This window comes from Episyrphus balteatus, chromosome 2 (genome assembly GCF_945859705.1).
Source record: "Episyrphus balteatus chromosome 2, idEpiBalt1.1, whole genome shotgun sequence".
In the NCBI taxonomy this organism is placed as follows: domain Eukaryota; kingdom Metazoa; phylum Arthropoda; class Insecta; order Diptera; family Syrphidae; genus Episyrphus; species Episyrphus balteatus.
Genome location: NC_079135.1, coordinates 37727149 through 37745722, shown reverse-complemented (window position 1 = coordinate 37745722; position 18574 = coordinate 37727149). Strand labels below are relative to the sequence as shown.

The 18574-nt window shown below is 30.1% G+C and overlaps 1 protein-coding gene across 2 annotated transcripts in view; it reads left to right on the top strand.

The window, feature by feature from the left end:
- The first annotated feature begins 201 nt into the window (after positions 1–201).
- The window catches only part of LOC129908155 (protein encore), a 42767-nt gene continuing 24394 nt past the window's right edge, over positions 202–18574 (top strand). For both annotated transcript variants that reach the window (XM_055984480.1, XM_055984479.1), the window contains exons 1-2: positions 202–1231; positions 1350–1497. The gene's annotated coding sequence lies outside the window, so the exon portion shown is untranslated. The remainder of the gene's footprint in view (positions 1232–1349; positions 1498–18574) is intronic.

The window sequence follows — 18574 nt, the reverse complement described above, 5'->3', positions numbered from 1 at the left end:
TATGGTTTTATTTTTTGATTAATTTTCAACGCCATCTTCCAATCACTTTTAATAAACTTGCTGTGTACGCCCAGACATTGTACTAAAACTCAAAAAGAAAGAGAAAAGTGTATGAATGGCCTAATCTATCCCTACCCTTCATTCACTAGCGAAAAAAATAGCACATGAGCGAGAGCTAACAAGAGTGCAGACTGCAGAACAAAACAAAAATCTTCAAAAAATTTTAGTAGTAAAATGAGAAGTATGGCGCTACTTGTTTGGAGAAGAACCACTTAATACCTAGGAGCAGACAAAAAAAAGTTCGTCATAAAAAATTCCCAAAATTCCCATTTCTTTTGTGCCATTAACAAAAATTCGAAATAAAAATTGCAATAAAACAGTCAATAAAACCATCGTGAATTTATCAGTGTTCAATTACATAGAATTTCATTCAAAAAGTTAATTTGAATAAACAAATTTTGGTGACGAAAAAATAAATCAAAATTTATTCGAGAAATTTTTGCAAGGGAGTAAAATTTTCATTGCATCGCCGCGCCGCCGCTGCCAATGCCACTGCCACCCAACAACACCAAAATGGCCAAAGGAGTCTCCACTAAATACTGTCCCCGTTCTCCCCCATTCCATTAGACTTTTTAGTGGTGTGGTGGTGGACGACGAAACGAAAATTTCTTTACAGTTTTTAAAAGTTTACGTAAGTGCACCGATATAGTAGAGCATAGAGCTAGCTAGGGCTGATTTAAGCCTTCGTCGCCGTGTGCGAAATTCTTTGTGTAGTCTGTCCCTGTAGTGGTTTTGTGTTCTTTTCATCTTTTCTTGTGTCGCGGCTAAAAAAGTTTATTATTATTTTGTTGTCTTGTTTTATAATTTTTTCTTTTCTTGTTTATGTTTTGTTTCATTCGTATCTCCTTTGTTTTGATGTGCTCTTCTTCTTCTTCGTCAACGTCTTTTTTCTTCTTGTTGACTAATTAACAAATTAACGCGTGCCACAACGACTGCCATTTCCATAGGACAGTCGATCGACCTCGACAGTTCAGCTTTTAGAATTTTAGATTTGCAATCGGAGTTCGGTTCGGAGTCTGCGTCTCTGTTTTGAACAAAAAAAAATTGCAATCAAATTTTCTCGAGTTAAATAAAATATTATTAATTGTCATTTGACAAACGTGAATGATATTTTGGAGTAGACTGGACTGGACACCGCACAAGGTCACAGACGCACCAGACAGAGTCTCAGGTAAACAAATAAATTCATCACATCAACCAGCAAAAGCACGAACTATTTTAAATAAATTATAATTTTTTTTAGTAAATCAAAGAAACTTATCATGTTTTTTCGTTTCTTTTTTTTTCAGTTGCAATCTAAACATTATTCGTGTAGAAAAAGAGGCTTCTCTTGCACTGTTGAAAAATATTCAATAGTTTTTTTTTTGGAAAAAAATGTTTCTTCAAAAATAAAAAGACCAAATAACATCATTAGAACAAATCGCAGTCAATATTTAGGTGAGTCAGTATGAGCGTATTAACACAGCTTGTAGAATATTCATTTGAACTTTTGTTTGCAAAAAAAAAAAAAAAAACATTTGTACATATCAATGTCGTATATGTGTTCTATGTATATGTACAAATGCCCTATTTAAAATATTTTGTCTAGGTACTTCATATTACTTAGGTATCTATATAATTTAATTTGTAAATGCAATTGTATGAACTTTTTCTAATTGATCCTTCAGTAATTTGAAGTTTGTAAAAAAAGATATTTCATATAAACGGCATACCTCAAAGGTGACTGTTTATTTTAAGACCATTAAAATGAAAGACCAATTTTAGCACAGCAGACTTTTAGTTTCAGATTCTTTCACAAAACCCGAAATTCAATTTCAAAATTCAAATTTTTTTTCAATTCTTTAAATTATTATATGTGTGGATCAGAATCAAAACCCATTATATCCACTTTTCAAAAAAAATGACTTAGGTATGTGGTTTTGTTTCTATTATACAAATACATACGTTGCGCCCAAGTTTGAGTCTCTAACTTCATTTTTTGGCGTAGAAATCAGACCACAAAGTTAGAGGTTAATTTCAAAACCCATTTTATCCTTTTAAGTTTTTGTTTCAAAACCCATTATATCCAAACAATTTTATTCGGATCAAAATCCATTATATCCATTCAAAATATTATTTCTAAAATAAATTTGAAATTCAAAAACCATTTTATCCATGGGATGAGATTAGATGGGAATATCCGAAAATTTATACGGATTTTTGAAAAAAAAATTCGGCATTTAGGTTTGAATTTATTTGTTCAAGAAAGTAGGCGTAGTTAAAAAAAGGAAAATAAAGTTTTCTCGTTTTTAATTGAGTTTTTTTGAATGCCATATTTTCTTTTTTTGGTCTGAAATTCAGAGGTGATTTTCAAAATCCATTATATCCATATTTGTTTTGGGTATAACTCTAAAACTAAAACCCTCAGATCACGATTTCTGGACTTAAACTGTAGGGAATCCTAATTGAATCAATCCTGCATTTAAAAAAGTACTAAAAAATGTTTCGTTTACGAGATACAAGTTTTTCTCGATTTACTCGAAATCAAAAAAAGTGGATAAAATGGGTTTTGATTCTGATCCACACATATATGTAATTTATTGAGATTTTGAAATTTAAGCAAACTCAAAGTCTTTGCCTGAGACCTTGAGTCCACTTAGGCCCAATTTATTCACTCTCCGTCTCCATTATTTTTAAAGGCTCCATTAAAAATTATAAAACTGTCAAATCGCATACAAATTTTAAAATTTCCCTTTTTTAATGGCGACTTTAAATTTAATGGAGTGTGAATAAATTGGACCTTAGACCTTAGAGGATTATTATTTCACTGAAATAGGAATAATTATTGATTTTGGAAAATTAACTAGCGGGTACAATGGTTGGCACTAGAGCTGTAGCAAATCGTATGTATTCGTTACTAAAATGCGGGTATTCACTTCAGTAACGAGTAACGAAACGTTACTTTCTAAACACTATCGTTACTCGTATGTTTCGTTACTGGGTACTAAAGTAACGAAACGTACGAGATACGAAACATACGAGTAACGTATTTGGCCGAAATATGTATATCCACGACGCAACCAATCTGTTTATGGCCTTGGTGTTAATGGTATTGATATTTTTCTTAAGAATGTACAAAAGTTTTTTGGTTTTTCAAAAAATTAGTTTATTTTCGGTGCAAAATTTTCAACACAAAAAAAAAGCAGAGAAAACGAGGTTTGAAAATCACTCTCAATAGAAAAAATAAATGAAAAATTGTTTGACATGGTTGTATTGAAGTGTTAATATTTCGAGATCTGCGCGTTGCACTTTTGAAATAAAGGTCTCTAAAGAATTGTGATAAGATTACTGAAAGAATATAAACAAAAAATTACCAAAGTTTTGTCTAAAAATTTGGAAAAAAATCAAAAAAGTTTCCACGTTTGATTAAAAAAAAAAAAACCAAAAAATTCAATATAGCTACCTTTAAACTCTTATTACATGAGAATGCCGCAACTAATTTTAATGTTCAAGACCTTTAAATGTAGCTTAGATTATAGAAATTGTTTTTGTTTTTTTTTTCAAAAAAAAAAAATGTACACCCTTATACCAATGTACGAAACATACTTAAAATACCAAACATACGAAACGTATCAAATACATGAAATATACTAAATGTACGAAACACACGAAGCATGCGAAAGTAACGAAAGTAACGAAACATACGAAATATGCGAAAAATGCGAAACATACGAAAGTAACGAGTAACGATATTATTGATGCGGGTACTAGTATCAAAAGTAACGTATACATGCGGGTACTCATTTTGTCGTTACTTCTACAGCCCTAGTTTTCACCTCTAAGCATTTTTTCACTTTGAATTGCGAATTACTCTCGCATTTAAAGAGTTAGGAATATGTTTTATATCGTCACTGTAGTTCTAATACCTCGTAACCCAGAAAAGTCTATTTTTCAGGAGAGGCAAAAAACTAAGTATGAAATGTATGAGAATCAATACAAATGATCTGGTTTTGACTAAGCGAAGCTCTGAAAATATCGATGTTAGGCAAACAAGGTCTTTTCTATTACATCCGGATTTTGTTCAACAATATAATTGCATCATTAGTCCAAAATCGCCTTTTTCTGGGTTACTAGGTATTAGAACTACAGCGACGATATGTCAAATTAAAGTTTAAAGAATTTATGACTTTAATGTTATTAGAAAAAAATGTTTACAAAACAAAAACTATTTTTAAATATAGGAAAAGCTACCCAAAAGGTACAATCATTGGCACCCAGGTAAAATTGTTGGCACCCGAGGGTGCAATTTATTGGCACCCGCAAAATTGAAAGAAATACAAGTGTTTTTCATGATAGTTTTTTATCAAAGTTTGGTTAAAAACGGTTTAATATAACAAAAAATCTTCATTTAACGCAATTTAAAAAAAAAAGTAAATAAAATGTACGACTGGGTCGTATGTACTGGCTCTTGCGTTTTAAATTACATACCTACCTTTATCTTAGATAATTTTTGGAAGTTAAATCTTTTTCGCAAAAAAGAGAAACGTCATATTTCAGCTGTACAATTTTTTTGAGAAAAACTAAACACGCTTTTTTGTTAAAAATTTTTTAGAGCATTGCGTACGCTAAATTTAATCGAAATCGTTGGAGCCGTTTTCGCGAAAATTACAATATCTCGAAAACTTTATGTAGAAGATATCCGTTAAGAACGAGATATTAAAATAAAATAAAAACGGATCTTGGAAATTACGTACAAATCGTCTGTAACGAGTTTTTGGCAAATCTATTAAACCTTTTGAGCTGTTTTTTTTTTACCAATTTTTCAAACATAAACTTATAACGGATACACGGTATAATTATTGGAAGTCTTAAAGGTACAATTATTGGCAGTGCCAACGATTGATATCTCAAAGCAAGCATTATTGGCACCCCCCTGCCAATAATAAAACCACTACCTTATATGGGACCAATTATTGACACCCCTTTTTAATTAATTTAAACATATTTTTCATATAAAAAACAATAATTAAAAACATTTAATTTATTATATTGTTAAGCTAAAAAAAATAAATCTTCATCCAAAAACTCAAAAAATAATCAAATACGGATAGTTATCAAATTCAGTCTCTTTAGCGGGAACACTATATTTTTTGCACTTTTTTCATGAATTTAGAACGGCTTTACTTTTTTACTAATTAAAAGGAACTGAGAATGAAATAGACCTAAATAAAAATGCAGAATTGTAGAGAATTAAAACAGTTTATTAAAAAAACATGATTTTTGTTCCTGGGCATAGTATTTTTTGTGAAATGCTTTATTGCATGAAGGGTGCCAATAAATTGGTATAAAAATAGTTGTACCCCTTACGCTATGTATGTAGGTATTTATCTATTCATAACCTGCTCAATAAGCTATTCTAGATATGTGATAAGCTTGACGAAAAAAACTTTTCATATTCGGAGTATAACTTTATTTCTATAGTTTTTTGTTCGAAAATGAAGGTGTATTTTAGACTGATTAAAAAAATTTTTTTTTTTTTTGTTCAAAGCATTACCGAAAATATTGTTGGAAATGACGAAACAAAAATACTGTAAAAGTTTCAGCCCTTAAATGTTAACATTTAGTACCGCCGCGTCGCAAATTTCTATTTCCCATACGATTTATATGGGAAAGATTGTGTATTTGTGTTTAGAATTTTTTATCTTTTTAATGGTTCATCCAAAAGGCTTGACAAAATCATTTTCTTTCATAAAATTGTCCGTTCTTCCTAACCTTCCTTTGGATGGTCAGTCAGTCAGGGTTCAAAACTTCTGTCAGGGAACTTAAATTTTATTATTAGTTGCTTGATGCGTATTCTTATACAAACTTTCATTCTAATAAATATGAATTTCAAATATGTTTTGCTTATTGGTGAGCGCTATAGACCCATTGTTGCGAGATTGTTTTTTGTTGCATAGAATAAGACAATACTTCGACGATCTCTAGCTTCAGCAAAATCGCGCAACATCAAACAATCTTTATTCCTCTTTATGGTTACTTCAAATCAAATGATTATGACGTGTCCTAAAGTTATGTTATAATGAACAATTCTTGAGATAGTCTTATTTTAATTATAATGGCTTAAAATATGAAAAAGCTTATATTCTTATGTTTTTTCTATTCTAATTTTTTTTCGAATTCTAATTTTTTTCTAATTTTAAGATTGGTTTAAAAGTTAACCAAAATTCAAACGGTTGTGTGCAAGTTTTTGATTGTTATTGTGAGGGTGCTGAATTCATATTTGATTGTAAATCGAAACAAAAAAAAAACACTAAACACTTTTTTCTTTCAAAAATTAAAAAAAAACTAGAAATTATCTTAGAGACATTCGAAACTTTCTGCAAAAGTAAAATTAGTTTTTTTCTCGCTAGCGCAGTTGGTTTCTGAAAAAGAGTTTTTTACAGATTGTTTTTTTTTTTTTGTTTAACAAAATTAAAGTTACAGACTTAAACCTTATAGTTGTAGCTATCAAAATTCGAAAATTCAGCTTGGTAAAGAAAACGATTTTTTTCAGACTTTTTTAAAAAGTCGTTCTTTACACATTAAATGTAAAAATAAAAAAAAAAAACAAAGAGCGCTCAATTTACTATAAGAATCATATTTCAGTTAATTTTTACAATGCTTTTTTTGTAAAACTACAAAAATAAGAAAAAAATTTTTGTTTTCCCATGTTATTTATATGGAAAATAGAACATCAGAAATAGGCACCTCTAAATATTAATTATAAGAGCTCATCTTTTGAGAGACTTTTATCTTCATATTTTCGAAAATGTTAAGCCTGTTTTTTATTTGAAAAAAGAAAAGTTGCCTTAAAATGACACAGCCTAATATACATAGTTAGGCCTTTTGAGTTTGAAAATAAAAGATATAACCGTTAAAAAATTCGATTTTGAATTTTGTGTGAATTTTAACTTGCTTTTTAAATTATAACCTACATAATAATGTAATTAAAAACACATGCTTAAAATTATTTTCTTAATATTTTCTTTACAAATTGCATTTATTTGTCAAATTGATAAGAATACTAAACAAACAATAACTCCCACGCTAAATTCTGAGTTGGCCAATACATATCATTATTTGATTGTGAAGAAAGAAGAAGAACAGCAAAACTATGTAAACACGCGAACGTTAAAATATTTAAATTTAAGATTATAAACAACAAAACGGCTGACTCAAGGTAGAGAAAGAGAGTGAATTTAATTTTAGAATTTTTTTTTGAAAACCTAAAGCACAGCATTTCTCTAAGTGTGAAACACAACCAACAGTATTTAGTAAATTTATATATTTATATGTAAACATCGAGCATTTTTTTTTTTTATTTTTTGGGATACTTGCCAATTATCATTAGTGTTCCCGGGGAATGAATTTATCTTCGCCAACAACAACAACAACACCATCATCATCGATCGAGATAAAGCGACTGAAGAAACATTGAATGCAAAATAAACCAAAAATTTATATTTTCTTGCCTACGTCAAAGTTTCATTCATTTCAAGATCAATGATGCTAGTGACGGAAAACAACCAGCCGTTGCTTATGTTATGTCAGATCTTGCAACCGAATTTAAAAATCACTTCGCCATCGATCATTCTTAAAGGTGTTTCTTTTTAAAATGTATGTAGAAACGAGTATTTCTATGTATTTTGTTTTGTTTAAAATTGAAATTTACTAATAGTATGAAAGTATAAAAATTTAGAAAAAAGCTTTTGTGAAAACCACAACTTGCATAGAATAAATTGCCACTCTGTGTAAAATGACATGAAAATATATGACGCATACAATTTGTTGTTTTGGGCCTCATGTGTGGTTCTGGTTAAATGTCAAAAGTCTTTTAGTGATTTCATTCGGAAATTAGATGACAGGAAAATGACGATTTCTATCATGCGCACTTTTGTGGCGTAGTAGAAATGAAAGAATGCAAACTAGCAAGCTTTTAAAAAACAAAATTTTACTTGTTGGTGAGGCGTAGGATGCATTTTTTTGACGAAGTAATTTATTTAATGAATGTACAATGTACATATTTCTGGGTTTTATATTTGAAACATTAAATATTGTTCGAATCGTTTATTTTAATTGAATGTTCAGTAGACACTAGCTAGTACTTGAATTGTTCCATTTCGCAATGAAACACTATTTTGAGCAGGATGTTTCACTGCTTAGTTGAATTTGATCGTTCAGCTCACTCAATTTGTTTAGAAAGATACATTTTGCAAAGTACCTACGTTTAAAATATCGATTTGAGGTCCGCGTTATATTAAATAAACAATTATAATTGATGTGATTGTTACAGCTTGTTCATTAATAAAGAATTCTAGGATACCCAGCATATTCAAAGTTCGTTTAAATATTTATGAGAATACGATTTATAGCCATTCCGTAGCATTTATGAAAGCGATCTAGACTTTGATCTACTATTCCGAGTGCTCATAACGAATAAAGGCACTGGTTTAATTATATTTGGCCCAAACTCAGTACCAATGGGTCCTATTCCCATTATGTCCGATATTCAGGCTGAATTAAAATTAAACACAAAACGAAAGTGCGATTTGTAAACTTGCGATGACATCCAATCGTGCTGGTGCACTACATCTTTGAGCCATCATCGGTGGTAGATATTTTTGTCGAAATCTCTCATAACTTCATCATCCTTTCATACAATTCTAGAAGAGAGTTTAAGATTACAAAGTTAACGTAGGGTCAGAGTAGGGATTGTAGTAGAAGTAGCTGGTGTTATTGGAGGAAGAAGAGTTTATAAAAGTTGCTGATCAATAGGTAAAAGGTGTAAGAGTACGCTAGGTGTATCAGCTTCTAATTGCCTCTGTGGTGCCTACGTTAGCTCACCTTTGCATCTTTTCTAACTTTTTATAACACAATCTTTGTTAAGTCCTGAACACTATACTATTATATTTATAATATATGTACTATATACCATAAGGAAGGAGTGGTCGTACGAGAGTAGAGGGAACGGAGGGGTTTCGGATCCTATACTATGTTACGTTAGAATTTTGGCTTGGAATACGTTACAATGGTTAGGAAGCTTAAAGAAATGGCTTAGAACAATCACTTGAATACAATTTTGTAGTTGTTACTTTAAGTTTAAGTTAAATTGGGGACAACTTTATTGTTCTAATGTTTTCACAAGTACATCATGATGAAAAACTAATCTTTCTGAGCAATGATGTGCGTCACATTTTAGTGGAAGATCTTTCCGAATTGTCAATAGACACGAATAAAACTTGAGAAAGTGGTACCTAATATGAAAAATGTGTGGCAAACGGATTATAAACTCATACTCTGAATAATTTGTCATCATTTATTCGAGATAACTTTAAACCTGAATACTGAATCGAAGAAGTGGTCTCTTTTCTATTTGTCAAATCATTATGGTATAATTTCAAAATTTTACGACCTAGAACGGGGGCAATAATATGAAAATGAAAAACAAGCTGTTTGAGACATACGCCCAAATGATAATTTTTAGCTTCTGGTTTCATAACACAATTTGAATGATATTTGGTTTAACTTGTTGTTACAGTAAACCTGTGTCAAATAGAAAAGTCTGTTTTATCTCTAGTTTACACATATTTAGGTTCAGTTTCCTTTTTTATAGCTCTAATCGATTTTAGTCGTCCCGTCTCTTTATCTTTCGTATTTTGACTTTAATAATTTTGTTAAAATTACCCAAATGCGGATGTTTCTTTGCTCATCACAACGATTGTCAATTCAAAATTATTATTGATTTGGTGAGCCATTGTGCTGTTTCAATAACTTTAACATAGTTATTATCCCTTTTGGGAAGTTAATACCTACACTAAATAGCATTACTGTACGAAAAGTACACTCAAATAAAATTGATTGTAATTAAAAATGTAAAACACTTTTCCAGTTATTCTCTTAAAAAAAATTATCACCATAATCAAACAAAATTTTGACGATGACATATGAGCAAAGTATTAATTAAGGTGAATTTATAGCGAAAAACCAATACCCCATGTTTCGTCGTGCACACAACTTATATGTATCATTATTTAGAATACATATGTACAAAGATGCCACATGCCTTGACATACCTGAGCATCACAGGACTATACCTACTATTCCATACCATCATGTACAATATATAGAAGACCCGACACCCCACCATCAAAGAGTACATGCTTGCTACTGCTGCTGCTGCTGCTTTTGGTTCGTTGTTTTGTGAACAAGAGAATGTTGAAAATCAATAACAACATTGCCTTGACTGATTAAAGTGTATGGTCGTTCAAATATCACGGTCCTTTTCCATCATAATAATAATAATAAAAAAAAAAACTTTATTCAATTCCAAATATGCGTAAATGATGTTTTCTCTTTTTCTTTTTCAGAAAAAGTAGAAGAATAATAAATTTTCCAACTATTCAAATTTAATTCAGAAAACATTTCCGTTTTTCCGGTTTTCTATTCTCTAAAACGCATTAAACCACTTTTATTAAGTGATCTCTCTTGGTTTCTCTGTTATTTATCTTCAAGGCTCAAGGGTGTGCATTAGAAAAATGAAAGAAAAGAAGAAAAAACAAGAAACTTAAATTAAATTAAAAAGGACGTCGACATAAGTTGTACATTATGTATAATATTGTATCTTGTATGTAGTAAACGCATCAAAAGGGCAAGAAGGGTTCTGTATGATGTCCTCTCCCAAGACGCGCAGCAAGTTTCACTCGTGACCTAAATAAAATTTATCCGATACGTGCTGGTTTTGCTTTTCGTCGTCGTTGTCGGTTGTTGGTCGTTGGCTGCTGTTGTTCCTACATTGCGTTCGATGTGATGTGTTTTTTTCCTATAACATAGGGATAGGATATGCTACTGCCTTCCTTCATATACCACATCTATGCACGGACACACTATACCAATATATCCATAGGTAAGAAGGTGTAGTTTTTCGTATCTGGGACATATCAGGCTTTTTCAAAGAATTATCGTTGAGCTTTTTTGTTTAATTTCAAAGAGAAAATAATTCTCTTTTCAAAATAAAAAAAAAAAGAACTCTTAAAATGCAGAAACATTAAATATACATTTTTGTAATGAAACAACAACTATGAAATATTTTTTTTTTACATTGCTGTGTATAATATTTTTTATAAAATTATTTATTTTTTTTTTAAATTTCTGGAATAAGTCTGATTGAATTAAACAAGGAAATAAAAAAATAGCTATTTTTAAATCCATAATTCAGCAAAGCTATTAATTATGTTCATTGACATCTTAAAACTATTTTTCAGTTGAAAATTAAACTTGGTTATTTATCAAAAAATATGTATACAAAAAAACCTAAATTACTTTTTTAACGTATTTCGAAATTCTACTCTTTCCTGATTGGCTTAAATGCCAATTTAAATTCCAGATACATAGATTTATTTAGGTTTTAAAGAGTTATCTCCACTCAAAGTCCATTTGTTTCAGTGTTTTGTAATAGCGGTAACAAATTTGGAATAAATGTCCAAAGTTCAAACTAAAAACGGTCATTGTGGCGTATGTGGAACATAAATAAATAAATATTTGTTAGTGACAAAAATATTTTTTTATTTATGAGATCAAATTGGCGCTGCGCTGGTGAAAATTCAGCTATAAGACTTCGGTGGCATCATTTTCTATGTTTTGGTGGGTCAAATACATACCTATTAGATATTAGAATATGAAAAATGAAACGAAAACCAATATTGTTGAATCTTTAGTTTTGATTTTACTTTGAATCAATCGAGTACATGTTGTTTAAAAATATTTTTTTAATATTAAGTTTACTTAAAGTGAAAATTAGATGTTCATAATAATGGTATTAAATTTATCATTGAAAAAAACTGCAGGTATTTTAATTTGCCGAATACAATACAATAATGTATTGACATAATGATTGTATTGACAGCTGTGTTTATGTATCTAAAATGATTCATCATTTTACTATACAACGTTTTGCAGTTCATACTTAAATAAATAAGTTACTGTCCATCTGAAGTCACTCTTTTAATACATACTTCTATTATTATTATTATTATATTTTGAATTAAATTTAGTTTATAGTGCATTTTGCTGTCTCTAAATTAAATGTACCTAAATGCTAATGAGTTTTTAATTACTTTTAGTGCTAGAATATTTAAAGATGGTTTGTGTTGCTTAGGAAAATTTAAATTTAAAGCGAAAAATTATTTTATCTGTCGAAGGAAATATTTTTTGCATATTATTTATTTAATTCATTTTGAAAAAAAGAAGAAATTTGAATAGGTGAAAAAAAAAGAAAAGATATTTAGCCTTTAGAATCCGAAATATTAAAATTTTTAAAAAATATTTACTTTTTCATTACATTTTTTGATATTTACTTGCATTGTTTTACAGTGGGTGATCACATTACTACGGCCACCATAAATATTTGGCATTGTTAAGGTTAAGTGTAAATATTAGGAATAATGAACAAGGTCAGTAGGTACATTGAGTAATGTAATAGTAACATACAGCTGTGTTCAAAATAATAGTAGCGCCTGCAACAAAATAACATTTTTTATATTTACGGTGCTTCTACGGTTAAAAATTTAATTTCTTTGATGTCAAAGTTTGTTACGGTCAATTACTAATTAATGTATCGTAGTTTTAAAATGAAAAAGAAGGTGCTAAATAATTTTTCATTGACCTTTGGTTGTTCTTTCTAATTTGGCCTGTTCAAAATAATAGTAGTTAAAGTTATTTTTGAAGAATTTAAAAGCGGTTTATAACTTAGAATATTTATTTTTGCTTTAAAAGTAAGTACTCATATAATTTGAACAATTTTTCAACAAAAAACGATTTGTTTCGGTTTTAATCTATTTAAAGTTCGAAGAGCAGAACACTGCAGTTCGGATAACGGAAACTTATACGAAAGCTGCTTGAAGAAGGGAAAACCTACTTGGAAATTCAAGGTTATATTAGGATAGTTACCTACAATGGTAGCCAATGCAATAAATTCAACAAAAGACCCGAAACGCGCGGTAGAAAAAGAAAAAAGACCGTCGTAGATGACAGGCGTATTGTCCAGATGGGCAAAGTTGAGCCTTCTGCATCGCCGTTTCAAATTCAGAAGGCCTTAAGCCTGAATTGCAGTGCAGTGAACATTCGGAGGCGACTGTTAGAGACTTATTTGTACGCTTGAAATCCACGAAAAGTTCCGCTGTTAACAAAGAAATATGTTAAAATACTAAAATTTTTGACCCTCCATGTTTAACTGTTTTCGTCGTATACTTTGGAACATATTCCGTATTGGGTGGACGTCGGACGTATTGTGGAGATCCAGTACCACCAAAGAGGACAAATTTGCTCTCATCAGTAAACAATATGTTACGCCATTAGTTCGTTGGCCAGTTTATGTGGTCTTTTACAAACTGGTTTCGCTTTTTAATATGTTCCGCGGAACTTTTCGTGGACTTCAAGCGTACAAATTAGTCTCTAACAGTCGCCCCCAAATGTTCACTGCACTGCAAACGCCTCCGGATTTGAAACGGCGATGCAGAAGGCTCAACTTTGCCCATCTGGATAATACGCCTGTCATCTACGACGGTCTTTTTTCTTTTTCTACCGCGCGTTTCGGGTCTTTTGTTGAATTTATTGCATTGGCTACCATTGTAGGTAACTATCCTAATATAACCTTGAATTTCCAAGTAGGTTTTCCCTTCTTCAAGCAGCTTTCGTATAAGTTTCCGTTATCCGAACTGCAGTGTTCTGCTCTTCGAACTTTAAATAGATTAAAACCGAAACAAATCGTTTTTTGTTGAAAAATTGTTCAAATTATATGAGTACATACTTTTAAAGCAAAAATAAATATTCTAAGTTATAAACCGCTTTTAAATTCTTCAAAAATAACTTTAACTACTATTATTTTGAACAGGCCAAATTAGGAAGAACAACCAAAGGTCAATGAAAAATTATTTAGCACCTTCTTTTTCATTTTAAAACTACGATACATTAATTAGTAATTGACCGTAACAAACTTTGACATCAAAAAAATTAAATTTTTAACCGTAGAAGCACCGTAAATATAAAAAATATTATTTTGTTGCAGGCGCTACTATTATTTTGAACACAGCTGTACATACTTGTTCATTCTGTGCAACAAGTTATCCTCGAGATATTGGGAGTTAAAAAAATTAGCATGCTATAAGTGTTTTTTTTTTTGTGGAATGAAACAATTGAAATAGTTAGATGGAATATTGCTTTATTATTGACATTTATTTTTGATTCAAAATGGTAATTCTTATCAGGCTTAATGTCGACGCCGACGTTTGGAGTATCTGTACATTCTTCTTCCAGATTAGTAGAAGTAATAAGGCAGATCTGAAGGCCACTAAAAATTGCAAATTTTAAGGTTTTATACATTTTTTTTGTCAAATAGCTTAACCACATTTTTTTTAGATTTCTTGGAATCTTAAAGTCAATTACATAGTTGCCACTCGCTTGGAAAATCAGGGAACAAAAATTCGGTCGGGGAAAGTCAAGACATTTTTAAAGTGGAAGAAAACATTTTTCAGCAATAATTTTTGTTTACATTAAAATACCTATGTAATTGAATCCATCATTGAACGCTGTCAACATTTTTGTTTTAAAAATTGCTATGAGAAAAAACCGTACTATTCAAAAAAGGAAGTTTACGTACTTTTTGTTCGTAAGCATATTTCGATAGCACTAGTTCAAAAACTAATACTTGAAAAATCAAAACAATAATATTAATATGGCGCATTTAAAGTCTATTTTTTTTTTTAGTATATATATTTTTTAAGTATGTCAATAAAATATTCTTCAATTTATTATTTTATTTACACAAGATTATGAAAACCAATTTTCTTGTTTATTTTTGCAATACATATTATGTGTTATTTAACAATTATAACTGTCCTTATGAATTCACAGAACTTTTAACTAAAAAGCAGGTATTAGATTTAAACCAAATTTTCACAGACTACTGTATGATTGTGCATTGGTAGGTAAACGAAAAAGGCAACAGCGCACTAGAAGACTGCTTGCTTGATGAGTATCCGGGAGCTTTTTTTTCCCGAACGAGCCAAAAGCAACCCTGAAATGCTCATGGCCCAGTATCAATTCGTACGCTCTCCCATGTATATCAACTTGGAATAGAAGCACGGACAAATTGTATACCCAACAATAAAAATGGAAGTCGGGCAGGAATTATTTTTTTTTTAATAAAAATTTAAAGAAAGAATGAAAAAAAAGCCATGTAACCTTTTTAATTCAAAAAATTTATAGATTTTCAATTTAATTAAAAACAAAAATAAACAAATCGTGTTGGATTAACAAAAAAAAAAAAGTTTTAATAAAAATTTCAAGTGCCGTGTTATTTCATCTGAGAAAAAAGGAACAAAAAATAAATTTTTACAAATGGGAAGCTGACATCGGAAGAAAAACAAAATTCGAAACGAAAATAATCAAGAAATAGAAATTAACGAGAAAAAGCTAGAAAAAGTTTATAAATGTGCAGAAAAGTGAGTGAAAAAAAAAAAGAAAATTTTATTGAAGAAAAAAAAAAAACAAAACGAAATTTTCACGATAAAGTCGAAGTAGAGTACAGGGATTTCTCGTCGTGTGAATCTATTTAAATTCTAACAAAGATACATAGATACACTACATGTCCGAGTCCAAGTACATATATTTTTACATATATAATTGAGATTGCGTTTGCAGGAAGTATTTATCTCCTTTCGACACAAAAGTGTGTATATATGTATCTTATTGCATTCCACACACAGTTTAGTGCATAAACTTGATGGCTTTTGCTGGATGTGAATAGTATAGTTTGTGTATTGTGTGTTCTGTTCTGTTCCTTGCTCGAATTTTTCTCAATTATATCGATTGTGCAGCTTTTATGCGATGGCCCAAATTTTCGAACTTCGCCTTTCTAATGTTTGCCAATGTTGGTTGATGGTTGATGTAGCAAGTTGTAGAGGTACATGAAGTGGACACAGCTAGCACAGTGAAATTTTTATACACAGACAATGAAGAAATTGTAGCACCTCCTAACTACCCTTATAAGCTTGCAAATCTGTTAGCTTTTACGGACATTTTTGGAATTCATGTTTATTTACTCTTTAGGGCTGTAAAATGGTTTGCTTAACAATCGTGTTGTTGTTCTACCATCAGAAAAAAGTATCTTTGATTAAATATTTATGAGAAATGTGTCTAAGAACATAATTTATTATTTTATGGATTATGTATAATTACGTCAAAATCCTCACCATGGTCACGACGAAGATGGCGATGAAGAAGAGCATTCCTGTACTCGTATTAAAACAAGAAAGAAAAAAAAAACTCAAAACTACTACATTGTCGAAGTATATAATATTCGTAGTGCGCACGTGTCGCACATGTTTTTTTTTTTTTTTTTTTTTTGTTTCTCTTGTACATGTTGTGCAATTCAAATACTGTTTATCTACATACCTATAATTTGAAATATTCAAGGAAATTAATCCTTGTTCCTTTGACTATGTAATAAAGGGTGTTTCAATAATTGTGTGTTTACGTGTACTGACAGAAAGACTGTTTTTGACATTGATTTAATTTTTCTGATAATTTTTATGATATGTATTTAAGAAATACTGTTGATCACAATTTTATATTATTGTGCAAAAAAAAAGATGTTTTTTGTTTTGAATATTTTGTTTTTTGAATAATTGTTATGTATCTTATCTAATAAGGGTGTAACAATTGATTTTCCATAACAGTGTTAGAAGGACTTACTATTTAGTATTTATTTATTTATTATTTGAAGTTTAAACTACGGATTATGACTTAATGGTCAAAAACTTTTTACTTGTGTGTATTTCGTTAGTTCGTAGACTTTGCATTGGCAGCTATTTTCACTTATGCTGTCGTCCGTTTTCAACTGGTGGGCGCCTTTTGCTAGTGAAATAGTTTGCCCACCTGTCAGTCATTGTCAATCGATTAAAATTTTTGTTGACAGAAAGTTGCCAAAAACATCAATCCTCGTCAATAATAATTTGTTGAATTTGCGTCTACAAAATTTCCTCGTTAAATACTAAATAATAACAACTCTTTTAATAATAAGCATATTAAAATAAGCAACTGCAATCGTTCTTAAAATGATAGTTGTTTGAATGGCATTTTTGTTTTTAAAAACAAATAAACTTTACTATTTAAAACTAATACGAATTTAATAATCAATTTAAATTTAAAAAATTTGAATGAATATATTCCACAATACTTTCCAGATTCGACTTTTACATAATTGTGTTCTTTATGATTCCGTATTATGGTCTTATATGGTTGACATACAAAAATTAAGAAACAACAATAAATCAGCACTCACAAACAGAAGTTGCTTAAAAACAAACGAAATGCAAAATATTGGATTTTTGTTTTACTTTTGCGATTGTTCTTTTTTTTATTTTGAGGCTATTCTAACGTTTTTAATGTTACATTTGAACAAATAAATTACTAATTGTTTGTATGTTATTAAAACGATTGGCCTTTACCTATAATAAAACACGTATTTTTTTTAAAAATTCGATAAATTCATTATTTACTTAATTATTTCGATATTTTTAGGCACTTTTCTAAAATCCAAAAATAAAACCCCATTGGTTTATTCAGAAAAACTATTTTTTCTGAATTTCGATAATTATTATAAATTATTATAATAATTATTATAAATTATTATAATAATTATTATAAATTATTATAATAATTATTATAGTAACTATTATAAATTATTATAATTAAATAAGAATAGAAACCCTCTGCTTTTAAAATGGTTTATACATAAACATAAATTTAAAAAGAAAAACAATAATGCTGTTTTTGAGTATGTAATGATATTTACTAGTAAACACCATGTAAGTAGAAGCAGAGCCCGACTCAGGACAACACGACTTTGTACACCCCGACTCACGACAGCCCGATTCAACCCATAGCCCGACCCAAGATAGCCCGACTCATCGCAACTCGACTCAGGTAAGAACTCGACCTGAGTCGAGTTGCGATGAGTCGGGTTATCTTGAGTCGGGCTATGGGTTGAATCGGGCTGTCGTGAGTTGAGGTGTACAAAGTCGTGTTGTCCTGAGTCGGGCTATACCCTTCCCCATGATACAACATTTATTTTTAATTGAATCGGGCATTTCAAAAAGACTTAAGTCTAGCAGTAAACTGATGGACTTAAATTGTTTTTTAAATGACCGATTCAATTCCATTAGTAATTTTAAATTGTATTCAGAATAGTATATCTGAAGCCACGACAATCATGAAAACCAAAAAAAAAAAGTTTTCTAGATACTGAAAAGTCCTTTTTTTTTACAAAAATTGTTTGTGCATTATAAAAGGAGATACAATTACCAACTACTTACTTCTTATCAAATTTTTTGTTTGGGTGTGTTTTCTTTCTTATAACCAAAATTTCGAATCACCGATAGCATCAACACTTTTATTTTGGTTTCAAAACATAAAGTGTTAACAAATTATGCCAGTTTTT